Source organism: Vulpes vulpes, chromosome 8 (genome assembly GCF_048418805.1).
Source record: "Vulpes vulpes isolate BD-2025 chromosome 8, VulVul3, whole genome shotgun sequence".
NCBI lineage: Eukaryota > Metazoa > Chordata > Mammalia > Carnivora > Canidae > Vulpes > Vulpes vulpes.
The window spans coordinates 104,571,345-104,586,417 of record NC_132787.1 but is presented as its reverse complement, the minus strand read 5'-3'; the positions used below and the strand labels follow the sequence as shown (position 1 = coordinate 104,586,417).

Below are 15,073 nucleotides of genomic sequence, written 5' to 3'. Positions count from 1 at the left end.
ACCACAGAGGCCATGGGCTCCCGGCCAGGCCTGGCTTTTGCTCCAGCTCGTGATGGCTGGTGACCTCACACGGGGTGGCCAGGGTCTCCCTGGGAGATGTCCCCTATTGGTACTGTGGCAGGCTTTCCTTCCTCCCAGTGCAGGGGGTACATGTGCTCATGGCCCCTGCCCTCGATGGCTGGCCAGGGGCCCAGGAGCCAGGGCTCTCCTGTACTTATTGTGGGGCTTGCAGAAGCCGTAGTCCCCGCCGATAGGCACACAGAAGACACCAGAAAGGCAGTGAGCTCTGGTCCCAGAGAGTCCACATCCTAGGTGACCTGTTGTTTCTCTCTTCCAGGGCATGGTCTAGCAGCCCAGACAGGGACGTGGAACCAGCCCCCAGAGCTTCTGGTCCCAACTGTCTCCACCTCCACTCGGCCTTGGGTAAGTCGCTGTGGGAGGCCACCTGGGCCTGGAAGCAGGTGAGGGCCAGAGGGTGGGGGTGGGGTAGGGGACCTGGCTGTGGCTGGTGAGGATTTCACCCAGCTCAGTGGGAAAAGCAGGGATATCCGGGAGTCGAGGGCCAGCCTACCCAGCACACCCATGAGGTATCAGGAAACAGACTCTGGGATGTAAAGCACCCACTGACATCCTGTGATCCTCTCGGTTCTCGGTTCTCTGTTCCCTGTTCTGGCCTGAAGCTGGCCAGGCCTTCCTGTAGGTCATTTGTCCTTGGGTGCTTTGATTTGGGAATTAGAACTTACCTGAAAGCTCCTATCTCCCACCCCCCGCAGAGGCAAAAGAACTGTCTTCCCAGGGCCCCGGGGCTGAACCTCCCCCCACATCTCTTGCTCCCCTCTCCTTCCCTCCCTCTTCCCCCAACCATCCCCCGTGGCCTCACTAAACTTGGGTTCAAACACCCCCCCCACCTCTCTGGCCACACCCCTGTCCTCCCAGACTTTTCTCTGGCCTCTCCACTTGTCCCAGCCTGTCTACTTTGCTGCCTTTCCTGCCTCCCAAGCAGACTGGCCATGGGACCCGCTTCCTCACCCACAACCCCAGGCCCCTCCTGCCTTCCCTGACCAGGCCTGGCCCCCAAACCTGGAACCAGCTGCTGTCGTCTCAGACAAGGGGTCAAGTCCACAGTAATTAGCATGATCCACAAGCCCTTGGTCTGGACCCACCACCCTCCTGACCCCATCTCAAGCCTCACTGCCGGCTTTGGGATCCAGGGAGGCTGTAGTGACGGCAATGTGCCTATGATGTTTGAATGTGCTGTCCAGCCCCCAGGCCTTTGCTCCCCAGTGGCCTCTGCTCAGAACACTTTCCTCTTTCTTAGCCTGGCCCACTCCTGGCCATCCCATCCAGCCAAGCTCAGAGGGTTTCATTCTTTCTCAAAGCCTTTCTGACCCTGGGGCTGAGCCCAGTGCCCGTCCTCTGTCCCCGAGAGGCACTCCGTAGGGCTCCCTTGCCAGCAGATGGCTCTCCCACCGGGAGGTGCTGGCTGCGCACTGAACAAGCGCTCCTGGGGGCCCAGGACCCGGCTGCCTCTGCTGTGCGGCTGTTCCTCTTGCTGAGTTCAGTGCTGGGTTCTGTTCCCAAGTGAGGAAGTAGGTGGTGGTGGGAGAAAACCTCTGACCTCGGGTTTGTGCACACAGGATCCCGCTGGGCCCACTTCACAGCCTCCCCGTCTCGCCTGTAAGAGGGTCAGTCACACCTCCATCTTGGGGTGGTTGCAAGAGCTGAGGTGTGGGGAGGCCTCAGCTGCCCGACGTCCCTTCCTCTTCCTCCTCCTGCCCAATTTCTGGTAATCATCACAGTGGCTGTCATTAGTCATTGGCCCTGCCCTGCTTGGCCAGCCCACCCCAGAACTGCAAGCCCCATTTGAGGCCGGGAGTGTGGGGCCTGTTGCCCACGACAGGAGGGAGCAGTGTGGGGTGGGGGCGCTTGGGGCTCAGCCCTGTGGGGCCAGGCCCAGCCCTGGAGAGCCCGCCTCAGAGCCCTTACAGGAAGTCTGGCGTTTCTAGGCCCTCGAGGCACATAATTCTCACCTTCCCACCCAGGAATCACCTTTAGGGCTCAGCTGTGGGGCTAAGATTTGGACCCAAAACCTACTGAAGTGTCACCACCTTAATTACCACCTTAATAAGTGATCTTAAGGTTCCTGGGTGCCCAGCATAATAGCCCTCAGGGGGTCTGAAGGGTATTGAAGGGTTTGAGGGGGTCGGAGTGGTTTGGGGGGTCTGAGGGGTTTGGGGAGGGGTCTGAGGGGGTCTTAGAGGCCTGAGGGGTCTCAGGGAGTCTCAGGGACCTGAGAGGTCTCAGAGGGTCTGAGGGGGTCTTGGTTCTGACAGGTTCTGAAGGACCTGAGGGGGTCTCTTGGGTCTGGGGTGGGTCTGAGGGAGTTTGAGGGGCCTGTGGGGTCTGAGGGGGTCTCAGGAGTCTGGAGGTTCTGAGGGGTCTGAGGGGGCAGCAGGCGAGGAGGGCAGGTGCCAAGCTGCTCATTCCACGATCCCGCCAGCAGATGCAGGAGTCGGCAGGCGGGTCAGACCATCAGACCCCCAGCGGCAACCCCCAAAGAGAATTGCTTTCAGGCTTTCAGGCCAGGCCCGGGCACCGCGGCACTCCTCCCTGCTGCCTGTCCCCCCCAGGAAGTCTCCCTCACATGCAGGACCCCCCCCCTTCGTGTGGTTGTTGGGGGTGTGCCCTCTGCCTCTCCCTGCCATCTCTCGTGTGACCTGTTCACCTTTGTGAAAGTGCCCCCCCCCCCCCTCGGGTTGGGACACGAGCCTCAGGCAGGGCCTCTGCCTCAGGATAGTGGAGCGGGGAGGCTGCTGCTTTCATCAGGTCCATCTGCTTCCCCCCGCCCCGTGGGGGCTGGGAATGGCAGAGAATCGGCTCTGTGTCAAGTGGACATCGCGGGCAGGCACACCTCGGCCCACACCGCAGGTTCGGTTCCAGACCACAGCAAGAAAGCAAGTCGATGCGTGCCTGGTTTCCCAGCACATATAAAAGTTACGTGTGTGCTATACTGTTAAGTGTGAAATAGCATCACGTCTAAAAAAACAACGTAGGTACCTTATTTTCAAAATACTCTGTGGTGGGCAGCCCGGGTGGCTCAGTGGTTGAGCGCCACCTTCAGCCCAGGGCGTGACCCTGGAGACCCGGGATTGAGTCCCACTCGGGCTCCCTGCATGGAGCCTGCTTCTCCCTCTGCCTGTGTCTCTGCCTCTGTGTGTGTGTGTCTCTCATGAATAAATAAATAAAATCTTAAAAAAAAAACGAACTCCGTGGCTAAAAGAGGCTGATCACCGTCCGAGCTTCCAGCGAGTCGTAATCGCTGATCAGAGATCACCGCCACAAATATGATCGTAATGAAGCAGTTTGAAATCTTGCAAGAATTACCAAAATGTGACACAGAGACACGAGGTGAACAAATGCTCTTGGGAAATGCCACCGATAGACTTACTTGATGCCGGGTTGCCACAAACCTTCAGTGTGTGAAAAATGGGTTATCCAGGAGGTGCAAGAAAGCAAAGCACAACCGAGGTATACCTGTACAGGTATCCCAGCTGAGGCTCGGGGGTTGGCACAGGTATACTGGGTTGGGGTTGGCAGGGATGCTCCTGGCCAGGTCAGGTCCTGCGGAGGCTAGGAGCCAGATGTCAGGATGCTGAAGCAGACACAGGGGCCCAGACGGGGTAGAAGAGTGCTGGGGGGAGAGAGACACTGAACTCAACAAAATATAGAGAAAAAAATCAAGTTAGGAGGATAAAGAATGCGTGTTGGGGTTTGGGCTTGGACATGGTCCAAGGGAAGTCCTCGGTGGGAAGTGTGTTGGAAAAGACCTGAGGATTGTAAGGGAGCAGTTTGATATCTGGGGAACAGCCGGTGCAAAGGGCCTGTGGCAGAAATGCACCCAAGTCATTAAGGAGCAGCGAGATTAGCGTCGCATTGTGGGGATGGGCAAGTGCAGGATAGGAGTCAGGCCAGGCAGGTGGGAGCAGGTGTAGGTCAGACACGAGGGGCCGGACACTTGCAGCACTGACCCAATGAGGAATCGGGGTGATAAGCAGCATCTCAGTGCTTCCAACATGGGGCCGGACAATGGACCTCCTCGTCCTTTACGTAGTGACCCCCTCCTCAAAAATTTCATAATTGTTGCCCGCAGGGATCTATGTAGCCACAATTCTGCTGGAAGATGTTCGGGGACCAGGGGCACGGGGACTTGGGGTCCTGCAGAACTGGACAGGAAAGCATGCTGCCGGGTTAGCCTCTCCTCTGGGCGCTGGGCTTGCAGCCCATTGAAGTGTCGCTGGCCTGCAGGTCCCGGGCGGGCCTCAGAGAGCCGTCCCCAGGCCCTTGTGAGGCGGCCCGCAAAGCAGAAAGGGCTACGGTTCTGAGGCAGGACATTGGAAGGGGGAAATCCTTCCTGTGTTGTAAGGGGAGGGTTATTTTTATAGTGACTTGCGATGACTTTGCAATATCGCTTCCTGTGGGCGTCCCCTTCGGGCCTCAGCCACAGGGGCGGATCCTGCACGGCAGGCCTTGTGGGCAGATGCCTGCACAGTGTGTGCACCTGTGTGCACGCTCACACACACACACACACACACACACACACACACACACATTGTGGGCATGCATGACTTGGCTTGACATTCTCAGCCGCTGGGGAATCGGTGGAGGGACTGCCAGCACCGGGCAAGGGAATCACTGCCCCTCAGCACCCCGGGGCGGAGGTTTCTGTGTTGTGTTGGGAAGATGAAAGGTGGAAATAAAAAGAAGGGTGTCTTAGCTTCCAAGTCCGCCCTTGCTCGGCGACGAAAGAGCAGGACACATCGAACAAATGAATGAATGATCGATGACCCCAAGATCTCGTTGCTTCCTGGCTCCCCCCGGGCTGGCAGTCCGCATCCACGCAGGTCCTCCCGCTCCATGATGCAGGCCTCTCAGGCCCTCCTGCACTGATCCTTCTCACGCCCCAAAGCCCAGATTGCCGGGTCAACCCGGATTGCATGTTTTCTGTGCTGTGGACCCCTTGACTATATTCTTGGACCCGTCAGGCCGTATGTGCAGATTTGTAGCTGAGAAGTCTGGGAACATAGTCAGCAAAGGTTTGCTCTGGCGCCTGCACCTGGGACCTCCGGGGGTCTCCAGGAGACTGGCTCTTTCCCTGAAGTTCTAGACTCTCTGGGTCGGAAAGTCTTGGATGGGAAATCCGGAGACCTAGAATCCCAGGAAGATGGGCTCCATGGGGCCAGGCCTGCCGAGGTGTTGGGGGTCCTCAGCGCCCCCTCCCTTGGCTCCCTCGCTCCCTGACTTCCTTCTTCTTACCAAGGGCCACGCACTGGGGCCTCCCCGGGTACCAGGCGCTGTGCTCACTGGCTACAGGCTTATTCCCAGCCGCGCTCTGCGTGAGTGCAACTCAGCTCTGCGTCCTTGGGGAAGGGCTCAGGAAAGGACGTGGGCCTCCGCCTGAAACCCAGAGTCTGGGGTTCCTCCTGGAGCCCTGCCCCTCCTTCCACCCAGGCCCGGAGCTCCCACAACCTAGAGGAGCAAGAAGGAACTCGTGCCTTGCCTCCCCAGTAGACCGTAAGCAGCCCGCGAGCACCCTGTCCTGGTACCCCCAGCACCTGGCCCCGCGTCTCTCACTCGCTCCTGGCTCTCCCTGCACAATCTCTGGCTTCTGATGTTGGGATTTAAAGAGGAAGAATGGCAAAGGGCCGCTTTTATGAGCCGCCTGCGCTCCTGATTCTAAACACTGCCCCCGTCACGCAGGTCAAGGCTGCACCCTCTGTGGTCAGGAAGGGCGGCTGGCCCGTCACCGTTCGAGCGCCTTCGTTTTAGCCGGGCTGATGCCATTTATGTAGAGAAGGACCTACCGTTTTTGTTTCTTCCCAAAGACATTAAACATGAATCAAATAGCATATGATATGCTTCACTGGAAGTTTCCTTCCAAGTTAAAAAACAAAAAAAATTTCTGGATTAGTGAGCTGAGCCATAAGTAAGCGGCACCAAACCGGCCTTTGGCGGCGGCTGGCCCCCCGGGAGCTCTGCTGCAGGCAGCACCCCCTTGGGTGGACTTTCCTGTGGACGGAGCCACTTGTCGGTGCCCACAGAGCCCCCGGGGCCCACACGTGTCTTGAAAACGTGGAAATCTAACATCTATGATGACATTTCTTACCGACAGTTTCTATCCCAGATGTCTTAGAAGGTGGCGAGAGCTCCTTCATTTGGGGCACGTGAATTCAAAGTTTGGGAGCCGTTCGTTTGGGGCCCATGAGGGGTGAATTCTGGTGTCACTCAAGCGGGAACCTGGCAGGAATTAGCTTTCCACCATCTACTGGGGAGGGAGCTAAGCCGATGGATCTGCCAACCAAGATCCTGGGGAGAAGGACATACATTCCAGCCAAGCTAGTGGATTTGCCAGGTGCTGTATAAGCTTCCACGGGGCTCAAACGTGCCTCGGGGCCACGTAGTCCAAAGTCATCATCCACAGACGAAGAAAGCAGCGCTTCGAGGCACAGGGCCTCCCCGGCCTCTGATCTGAGGTTGGGAATGACAGCTGTGCTCATAGCAACTAACTTCTCTCCTTGCTACATGTGCCTACTCATCTGCCTTGCTGAGCTGTCGGGTCCAGCCCTTGCCCGTTACCTGAGAAAGAACTCAGAGACACTTTTTTGGTGTTTTTTGACTCGAACATGACAAATGTGAACTACCCTTTGACTAATTAGTCTGAATTCCTAGGATTTGATGGTATTTTTTCTTCTGTCCCCTAGCTGCCCCTCCTCCCCATACCCTACATTTGTTCATCTAACCATTTGTCCCATACTGTCCTATACTGTTCAGTACCGTTACACTGCTGGGCCAGTCGTTGCTCATGAAGGTGCCTCAAGAGGTAACAGCCCCAGGTCCGGGAGGTAGGGCCCAGGTACTTGCTGGTGGTTCTCCCTACACCCCCAGGATAAAGTCGCAAGGCTGGCCCTGCCCAGCTCTCTGCCGTGCCCTGAGCCAGCCTTTCTCCAGCCACAATGTGCTATTTCACGCTCTCACCCACACCTCTTCGAACACTGTGGGCTCCTCCTCGGACGCCGCCTTCAACCCTTCCCCACTCGGAGAACATCTCCCCAGACAGCAGCTCCGAGGCCTGTCCCCCACCTGCCGCATCATATGCTCTGGCCTGCTCTTCGTGTTGGGCCCACAGCTCCCTTTTTACAGCCTCGGGTCCTGGTGCGTAACGATTCTGTGCAAGTTCAGCGAGGGTCAGATGGCCATGGAGTGAATGAGTGAATGGTGAACGTGGCCCATCCTATTTTCTTTTCTTTTTAATTGTGTTTTTAAAAGATTTTATGTATTTATTTATTTGAGAGAGAGAGATAACGAGAGAGCACAGGCTGGGGGAGGGACAGAGGGAGAGGGAGAAGCAGAGTCCCCGCTGGGCAGGGAGCCCCACGCGGGTCTCAATCCCAGGACCCCAGGATCATGACCTGAGCCAAAGTCAGACATGTAACCGACTGAGCCACCCAAGCGCCCCTACTATTTTCTCTAAGCTAAGAACATTCCCAGGAGTGAAATCCCACTGATTGTTGGTAAGGCCCTCGTCCTGGCAACACCCTCCACCCGTGCCCACCCAGGCCTGGGTTCTCTTCCACTGGGGGCCAGTGAACAGACTGAGGCATTTGGACAGTCAGTAGTGGGGTACCACACCCAGTATGGACGGAGGGGGGGCATGTTATGTGTGCTGTGTGCATTCATGATTATATATATGCGGGGTGTGTGTTGTGTGTGTGTGTGTGTGTGTGGTGTATGTGCTGTGTGGCATGTGGTATGTGGTGTGGTTCGCGTGGTGTGCGTGCATCAAAGATATGATCAGTGTGTGGGGGTGCCTGCGGTATGGCAGGGTGTGGTGTGTGTGCGTGTGTGTGTGTGTGTGTGTGTGGTATCTGCTGAGGGACGTGTGCTGTGTGCGACCTGTGTGTGCACACCCCGTCCTCACAGATCGGAGCAGCTCAGCCTTCTCGGAATGCTGGGTTTTGCTCTGGGCGAGTTCCAGACCTGTGCCTCAGTATCTGCAAAGCTCCCTGTCCCTCAGGGCATTTGTCTTGTGAAGAAACAGGCCCCTCCATGTACCTGCTTAAACGGGCCCGAACCACGGAGAAGCCACAGACTCCCCAGGAGACGTCTTGCCCTTAGAGAAGGGCCCATCTGCTCCCTGAGGGGCTCCCCCTGCCTCTGTCTCCCCCGGGGTGGGGTGGTTCACAGGGCCCCGAGGCCACCTAGGGCAGAGAACCCACCGGTCCTCAGGCGGCTTTGCCAGACTTGCACCTCGGGCAGCACGAGCTGGCTGGAGGCTCTGCTGTGCCATCAGAGGACCTCCCCTTCTTCTGTCCTTTTCCCTCACTTTCTCTGAAGAACAGGAATTAGAGGTCACTGACCCTCACCCGCACTGGATGTGTCTGTGCCTCTGGGATCCCAGGTTTTCATGCTTGGTGCTGGGCATGCGGGCAAGAAGTGTCTGCAAGAAATGCAGACGACCCACGAGCTCCAAGCTCTGGCCAGCCTCAGCCGCAGCCTCCAGCCTCAGCCTCCAGCCTCCAGCCTCAGTCTCAGCCTCAGTCTCAGCCTCAGCCTCAGCCGCAGCCTCAGCCTCAGCCTCAGCCTCAGCCTCAGCCTCAGCCTCAGCCTCAGCTCAGCCTCAGCCTCAGCCTCCAGCCTCAGCCTCAGCCTCAGCCTCAGCCTCCAGCCTGGCTCTTCTCAATACCGCAATTAAACTCATTAAGTGCCTCACACATTTCTTGTTTCCTAAAAGCTGTGACGTAACCTCCAGATATTTGTGTGATGCTTTAAATTGGTCAGTCCCTTTACGCCCATCGTTTCCCTTTATCCTCATGGCTACATGGTGACACCAGCAGGCATGGGCTGTTCTTCCCATTTACAGTTCAGGAAACTGAGGCCCAGAGAAGTTAGGAGACAGCCAAGACTGTAAGGCCAGGTAGGGGAGCCTAGGAAGGGTTGGCCGTGCTCTTTGCACCTGCTACCCCGTGTGGCCCCTTCTGTGCAGCTGCCACCCGAGCAGGCATTCTGGTCCCATGACAGAGGAGCAAGCAGACGCTTGATCTGAGGTCCCTGAGGCTGGGAACCCCCGCACCCCAGGGCCTGGCCCAGTGTACCCTCTGCCCCCCAAGAGCTGCACCCCTGGTCAGGGTGTGTAGGTGCAGCCTGCTAGGGTGCGTTTCCCTCCTGCAGGGGTGGAAGTACTGGGGTTCACATCCTGGCCGGGAGTGTCAGCGTGGAATCGCAGACTCGCTCTGCCACAGGCCACGTGGGTCTGTCGCACGCAGGCTTGGTCACTGCTGGAGACCTTCTGCAGCTGGACACAAGGAACCTGGGGATGTGTGGGGGCTGGTGTCCCAAATCTCCACGCGTGAGAAGCTCAGCTGAGCGGGGTGGGGACCCCTCCACCAGCTCTGTGCTCCCAGGCCTGGCTGAAGCGGGATCAGATCTATGGAGGGGATGGTCAGGGGGCTTCTGAAATCTCAGAATTGAGATTGAGCCTTCAGCCTGCCAAGGCAGCTTCCGTTGAAAGAGCAGTTGGCCCTGCTGGGCTCCGATCCCTGCAAGGGGGATTTTGGTGGGTTCGCTCGATCGTGTGGGCCATCGAATAGTCATAGCCTCTGAGTCCTCGGCTGCCTGTCTCATCCTGAGCGCCCCGTGGGGCTTGGGTATTTGCTGGGGATGGTGAGGGGCGCTGCAAGCCTCACCTGCCGGCCCTCTCCCGGCCCCCCCTCCCCCGCACCCTGTCCTCAGGGCTGCCCTGTTCTACAGTCCTGCTCACCGAGCATGTCGCTGTGTGGCCTTTGCTGGGCTCTCTCCCGGCCTCCGTGCCCTGGCACACGCTGTTCCTTCATCCGCCCACCTGGAGAGCCCCTGGAGCCTGGAGGCCTGGCTCAGACCTCGCCTATCAGACCTCCCAGCCGATGCTTGGGGACAGGCTGATTCTGCTCCCGCCCTGCACTCCGGGTCCCCCCCTAAGTCAGCCTCATTGCACACGTTGCCCCCAGGGCTCATGGAGGGTAGGGGGCCAGGGGGGCTTTGGGCACTGGGAAGGGTCTCTGTTGTTCATCCAGGTGATCCCACACCTGGCACAGAAGGGAGATTCAGAGACTTCACTCCCACCCCAGCCTGGCAGTGGGGCTCTGCCCCCGGGAGCCTCAAACTCTGGAACTCACATACGGATGGTCGTATGTGGTGGTTTGGGTGTTAAGAAAAATCCCATGGTCTTGTTTTGGATCCTGCCTAGAGTTTTTTTCCTGTTGTGTTAACAGATTCTACAAGGGGAAGATCATCCTCCTGAGCATTTCCTCTTCCTCTCTCCTCCTCCTTTTCTCCCCAGAGGCTCATTTATGTCTATTCTACTAACCTATCTTCCTCCACTGGGCAAGCAGCTCGAAGAGCTCCTTCCCTGGAGACTCAAGTAGCAGTGATGTTGTTCTGGGTGAAAGATCCCAGCTGGAGGGGGCGGAGAGGACCCTGGCCAGGCCACGTAGCTGGGGGCGTGTTCATGGGGCTGGGAGGAGATGGCACTGGTTTGATGAATGGATGCCCGGGTCTGACCTGCCCCAGGCAGGCCCTCTCCTCTGCTATGGCTGCTCTCGTGCCAGTAAATGGAGCTTTTCTTTCTTTCTTTTCTTTTTTTTAAGATTTTATTTATTCATTAATGAGAGAGAGAGAGAGAGAGAGAGAGAGAGAGAGGCAGAGACACAGGCAGAAGGAGAAGCAGGCTCCATGCAGGAGTCCCGATGTGGGACTCGATCCCGGGTCTCTAGGATCACACCCCGGGCCGAAGGCGGTGAAAAGCCGGTGCAAAGCCGCTGAGCCACCCGGGCTGCCCTAAATGGAGCTTTTCAAAATACCCAAGTCTGAATTACAGAACATTCCTTCTTGGAGCTTCAAAGCTGAGCAAGAGAGCGCTTTGCCATCCTGAGCCATGATGTTCCTTTCTGTATCCCTAATACTGGAGAAGTCACAAAATGTTAGAGCAAGAGGGTCCTGGAAGAAACACATTCACTCATTCATCCGCTCGTCCATCCAGGCCCTGTGCTAGGCCCTTGGAGCACACAACCATTGCTTCAGATATATTAACCGAGCACTCATTGTGTGCCAGGCCTCGTTCTGGGCAATGTGGGGATACTGTGGTGAACAAAAGGAGGCAGGGTCAATAAATGTGTCAGTACAGTGCCAGGTAGCAGGAAATGCTATGACCAGGGGGCAGGGGGAGGGACTAGGGTGTGAGGGCCGATGCTATTTGAGATGAGTTCCTTGGATGAGGCAACCCCCAAGAGGATTCCAGCAAAGATATAAACGTTGAGGGAATGTACCTTGAGACCAGGTGGAGGGAACAGCAGATGCAAAGGCCCTGAGGCTAGAACATGCTGTGGCATGAATGAGGCATTCTCTTTCCTCAATAAGCTCAGGCTGAGGGGGGAGAAAACACAAGTAAATAATGTTACAAAAGTTGAGATCATGATAGAAATAGGTCAAAAAAATGGCATTGGGATGCGGAGGGAGAGCAATTGCTGGGGGCTGGGATGTACATCCTGAATAGATTGCATGTGAATTGGGCTTTGGTGGTTGAGTAGAAGTTTGCTGGGCAGCTGAGGCGAGCAGCCGAATGGATGAGCCTGTGTTTTCAAAGGCACGAGGTGTGTGGGGAGAGGCACGCACAGTTCCTCTTCCTGTTGTATTAGCTTCTGCGAGGGAAAGAACATTCTCTTGGGGGTTTTCTCTCCTTTTCTCCACCTTTTCCTTTCACCCAGGCTCATGTAGAGCATTTCAACCTCTGCTAAGTAGAGAGGAAGGGTCTAGGCGGGAAGGGGAATTCTAGGTCTTGGCCAGCTTCCTCCCCTCCCTCCCTCCTTCTCTCCCTCCCTTCTTTTATGTGTTATTTTTTTAAGCTTTGGGGAGCCCTGAGGATTTAAGCTGCTGGGATGGGTACAGAAGTCAAGAGGGTTTTCAGTTAGATTTCTCAACCAGAGGTCACTGGCCTGGAGCCCATCTGGCTGATGAAACTGGATGCAGCAGGTATTCAGGAAACCGCCTGAAAACAGGCTCCTGGAAGTCAGTGGGCTGAATTTGGACCTGGGCCCACCCTATAACTGTCACTGACCTCCTGCCTCTTTGCCCAGATCTTGCTCGGGGGCTTCAGCTGTCCTCCCTCAGAGGACACTATCTGCCACTCCTGACCGTGCACCGTACACCTTAGGGACCTGCACCATCACTGCAGCTGGCCTCCAGGAAAGTTCTTGAAGCTGCTGAAAATAGAAACTGGGAAATCGGGAAATGCAAATGCCGTGATCCTTCATTCATGGGCATCTCCCCCCCGCAGGGCTGCCGTTAGCCAAGGGGGCCTGAAAACAGAGTGCTAATGAGCTTCCAGAGTCCATGTCGGTGGCCCCAGATCCAGTGTCCCAAGGATCTACCCAGGGCTGAGCAGCCGGTAGAAATAGAGTACGGGCCACATTCATATGTAATTTTAACTTTTCTAGTAGCCACAAGAAGAAGGTAAAAAAAAAAAGAGAGAGATTAATGTTACCCACATGATCCACTTCACTCACGATATCTCAAACGGTGTCACTTATCATTCCCTATGTCAGCAGGATAGGAAAATTACCATGAGATATTTTACATTATTTTTATGTACTAAGCTGTCGAAAGCCAGCATGTATTTTTACTCGTAGGGCACATACACGAAGTCAGACGGGCCACATTTTACGAGCTCCATGGCCACGTGGGGCTGGTGATTATGTATTGGACGAATCTGGTTTATGGACAGAGAAACTGAGGCACCTGCGGGGTGGAGGAGGCGTGGCGGGGGCGGGGCCGGGAAGCCTGGTGCCTGCGCCCCCTAGCGCCGCCCCAAGCATGCGGGTCCCTCTGGGGGGGCCCTGGCCTGGTCCCAGACCCCATGGCATGGGACTAGCCCCTCCTCAAAGCAGCTGCACTAGAAGCCAAGGCTGCATGCTGCTTGCCTCTCACCCACTTACTTGCAGAAAATTCTCAGCATTTACCCATTTCTTAATGGGTCACCAGGAGAAAGAACCGTGGGTCTTGTGACGCATGAGGAACAGCCCCAAAGGCCTGTTTCCCTCTTGTCCTTCCAGCCTCTACTCTGCTGTCCTACCCCGGGCAGGATAAGTGCTCGTCTCAGGAGAGCCCTCTGGTTCCCTGAAGGTCAGATTCCCCAGGGATGTGCTTCCAGCCTCATCCTGAGCTTTGGCCTTTATCTAAGGACTTGGTTCCTTCCATCTTTTCCATCACTTTCACTCCAAGTGTTTGGAAGTCGGCTTGGCCCAGTGAGCTCTGGAGATCGAACCTGATGGAAGCATTTTAAGGCAATGGATGAAATGTCGACCCACACCAGCAGCTGGTGTGGAGCGGTGATTAATGACACATTCAAGTATTGGGTTCCCAGGAGCCTCACCGAGTGGTTGGGAGAATTACGCCATTAAACAAGCTTTAATTTGCAGGCAATACCTACTTCGGGTTAAATATTTTCATAAGGCTCCCCAGCTACACGTCCGCACTTTTTTTTTCCTTCTTTACAGTTTAGCACATTAAGAACAAATAACAGAGTAACCAAGAGCCAGAGAGATGGATGGATGTAAGTGCTACATTAACTCTCTCCCCATTCTTTCATTACTGGGAATTAAAATGTTATCTTTGACATGCTCAGAAGGCTGTTGCCTGTCTCATCCAAGCCCTGCGTGGTCACGAGGCTTTTCAAGCCAAGTGAGAGGTGGCTCTGATCCCGAATTGATCGCCCTTCCTGGCACGCCCCATTCTTCACTCCATCCATCAGTGGAGATGAAAGCAAGATTTTCTGGTCTACAGATGAAGGATGAGCCCTGACCACCAGGGCTGGGGGGGGGGGGTGCATTTCTGCTGAGAAACGGGGTGGTTGCTTTGTTTTTGCAGAAAGGCTGGCTTTTTATCATCCATCTTCCCAGCCAGCCAGTCGTCAATAACGGCTCCTTGACTTAATCAGTAAAGATAGGGGTCACCGTGCATGTAGCGTCCCACCATCCTGGGTCCCTGCGAGGCTGCGTGCTTTGGGCCGAGAGCCTCCAGGAGAGAGTTAAAATGAGGCTCTTTGTATTAACTATTTCATCTGAGTCTTTGGTAAGCACATGTGAGCTGGCTCAGTGAGGGACTGGCAGTGTACGTGGGGCTTTATTTCATATTCATGGGCTCCGCTTCATGGTGGGGTGGATACCAGCTGGGAGCACCATGGTGGCCTCATCACTGCCCACTGACCTGGGCAATGAAGGAGGCCCCCGGGAAGGTCACAGACCAGCATGTGCCCCCCCTAGAAACCTCACTTGTCTCTAAGACAAGATAACTTGTCTCTAAGATGGAGATAATGTTGCACCCTCCTACCCTGGCCAAGCATGGCCCCCACCTTCCCAGTGCCTGGAACCTGCCTAGAGGTGGCCTTTGAGGGTTGACCTCCATGGCTTTTTGGTTTGGGTTTTGGGCTTGTTGTTGTTGTTGTTGTTTTAGTAGGCTCCATGCCCGGCGTGGAGCCCACTGTGGGGCTTGAGCTCACAACCCTGTGATCAAGACCTGAGCTGAGGTCAAGAGTTGGACTTTTAGCCAACTGAGGCACCCAGCTGCCCCAACCTCCAGTGCCTTTTAAAGTCCTCCTTGGGACAGCCCGGGTGGCTCAACAGTTTGGCACCGCCTTTAGTCCAGGGGGTGATCCTGGAGACCCGGGATCGAGTCCCACGTTGGGCTCCCTGCATGGAGCCTGCTTCTCCCTCTGCCTGTGTCTCTGCCTCTCTCTCTCTCTGTCTCTCATGAGTAAATAAATAAAATCTTAAAAAAATAAAAATAAAAAAAATAAAGTCCTTGTTCAGCTTTGATTCCTCATGCTGTCTTCCTAGGCAGACTACCTACACCCCCACGGGAATGAGGAATCACTCATTCCTCCCTGGAGCACCCCCCCACCATGAGTCACTGTTCTGCGCCCCATTCATAGGCACCTGTGTCATAAGCAGCCCAGAGCACTGAGAACCAGGAGGTGCGTCCCTGGGCA

The 15,073-nt window shown here is 55.9% G+C and overlaps 1 protein-coding gene across 6 annotated transcripts in view; it reads left to right on the top strand.

Annotated features, from left to right (window-relative positions):
* The window catches only part of HPCAL1 (hippocalcin like 1), a 113,751-nt gene that overhangs the window by 87,217 nt on the left and 11,461 nt on the right, over positions 1-15,073 (top strand). For 5 of the 6 annotated variants that reach the window (XM_026009109.2, XM_026009108.2, XM_072767722.1 and 2 more), the window contains exon 2: positions 338-423. The exons of the other annotated variant lie outside the window; for it this stretch is intronic. The gene's annotated coding sequence lies outside the window, so the exon portion shown is untranslated. The remainder of the gene's footprint in view (positions 1-337; positions 424-15,073) is intronic. 6 annotated transcript variants of the gene reach the window in all.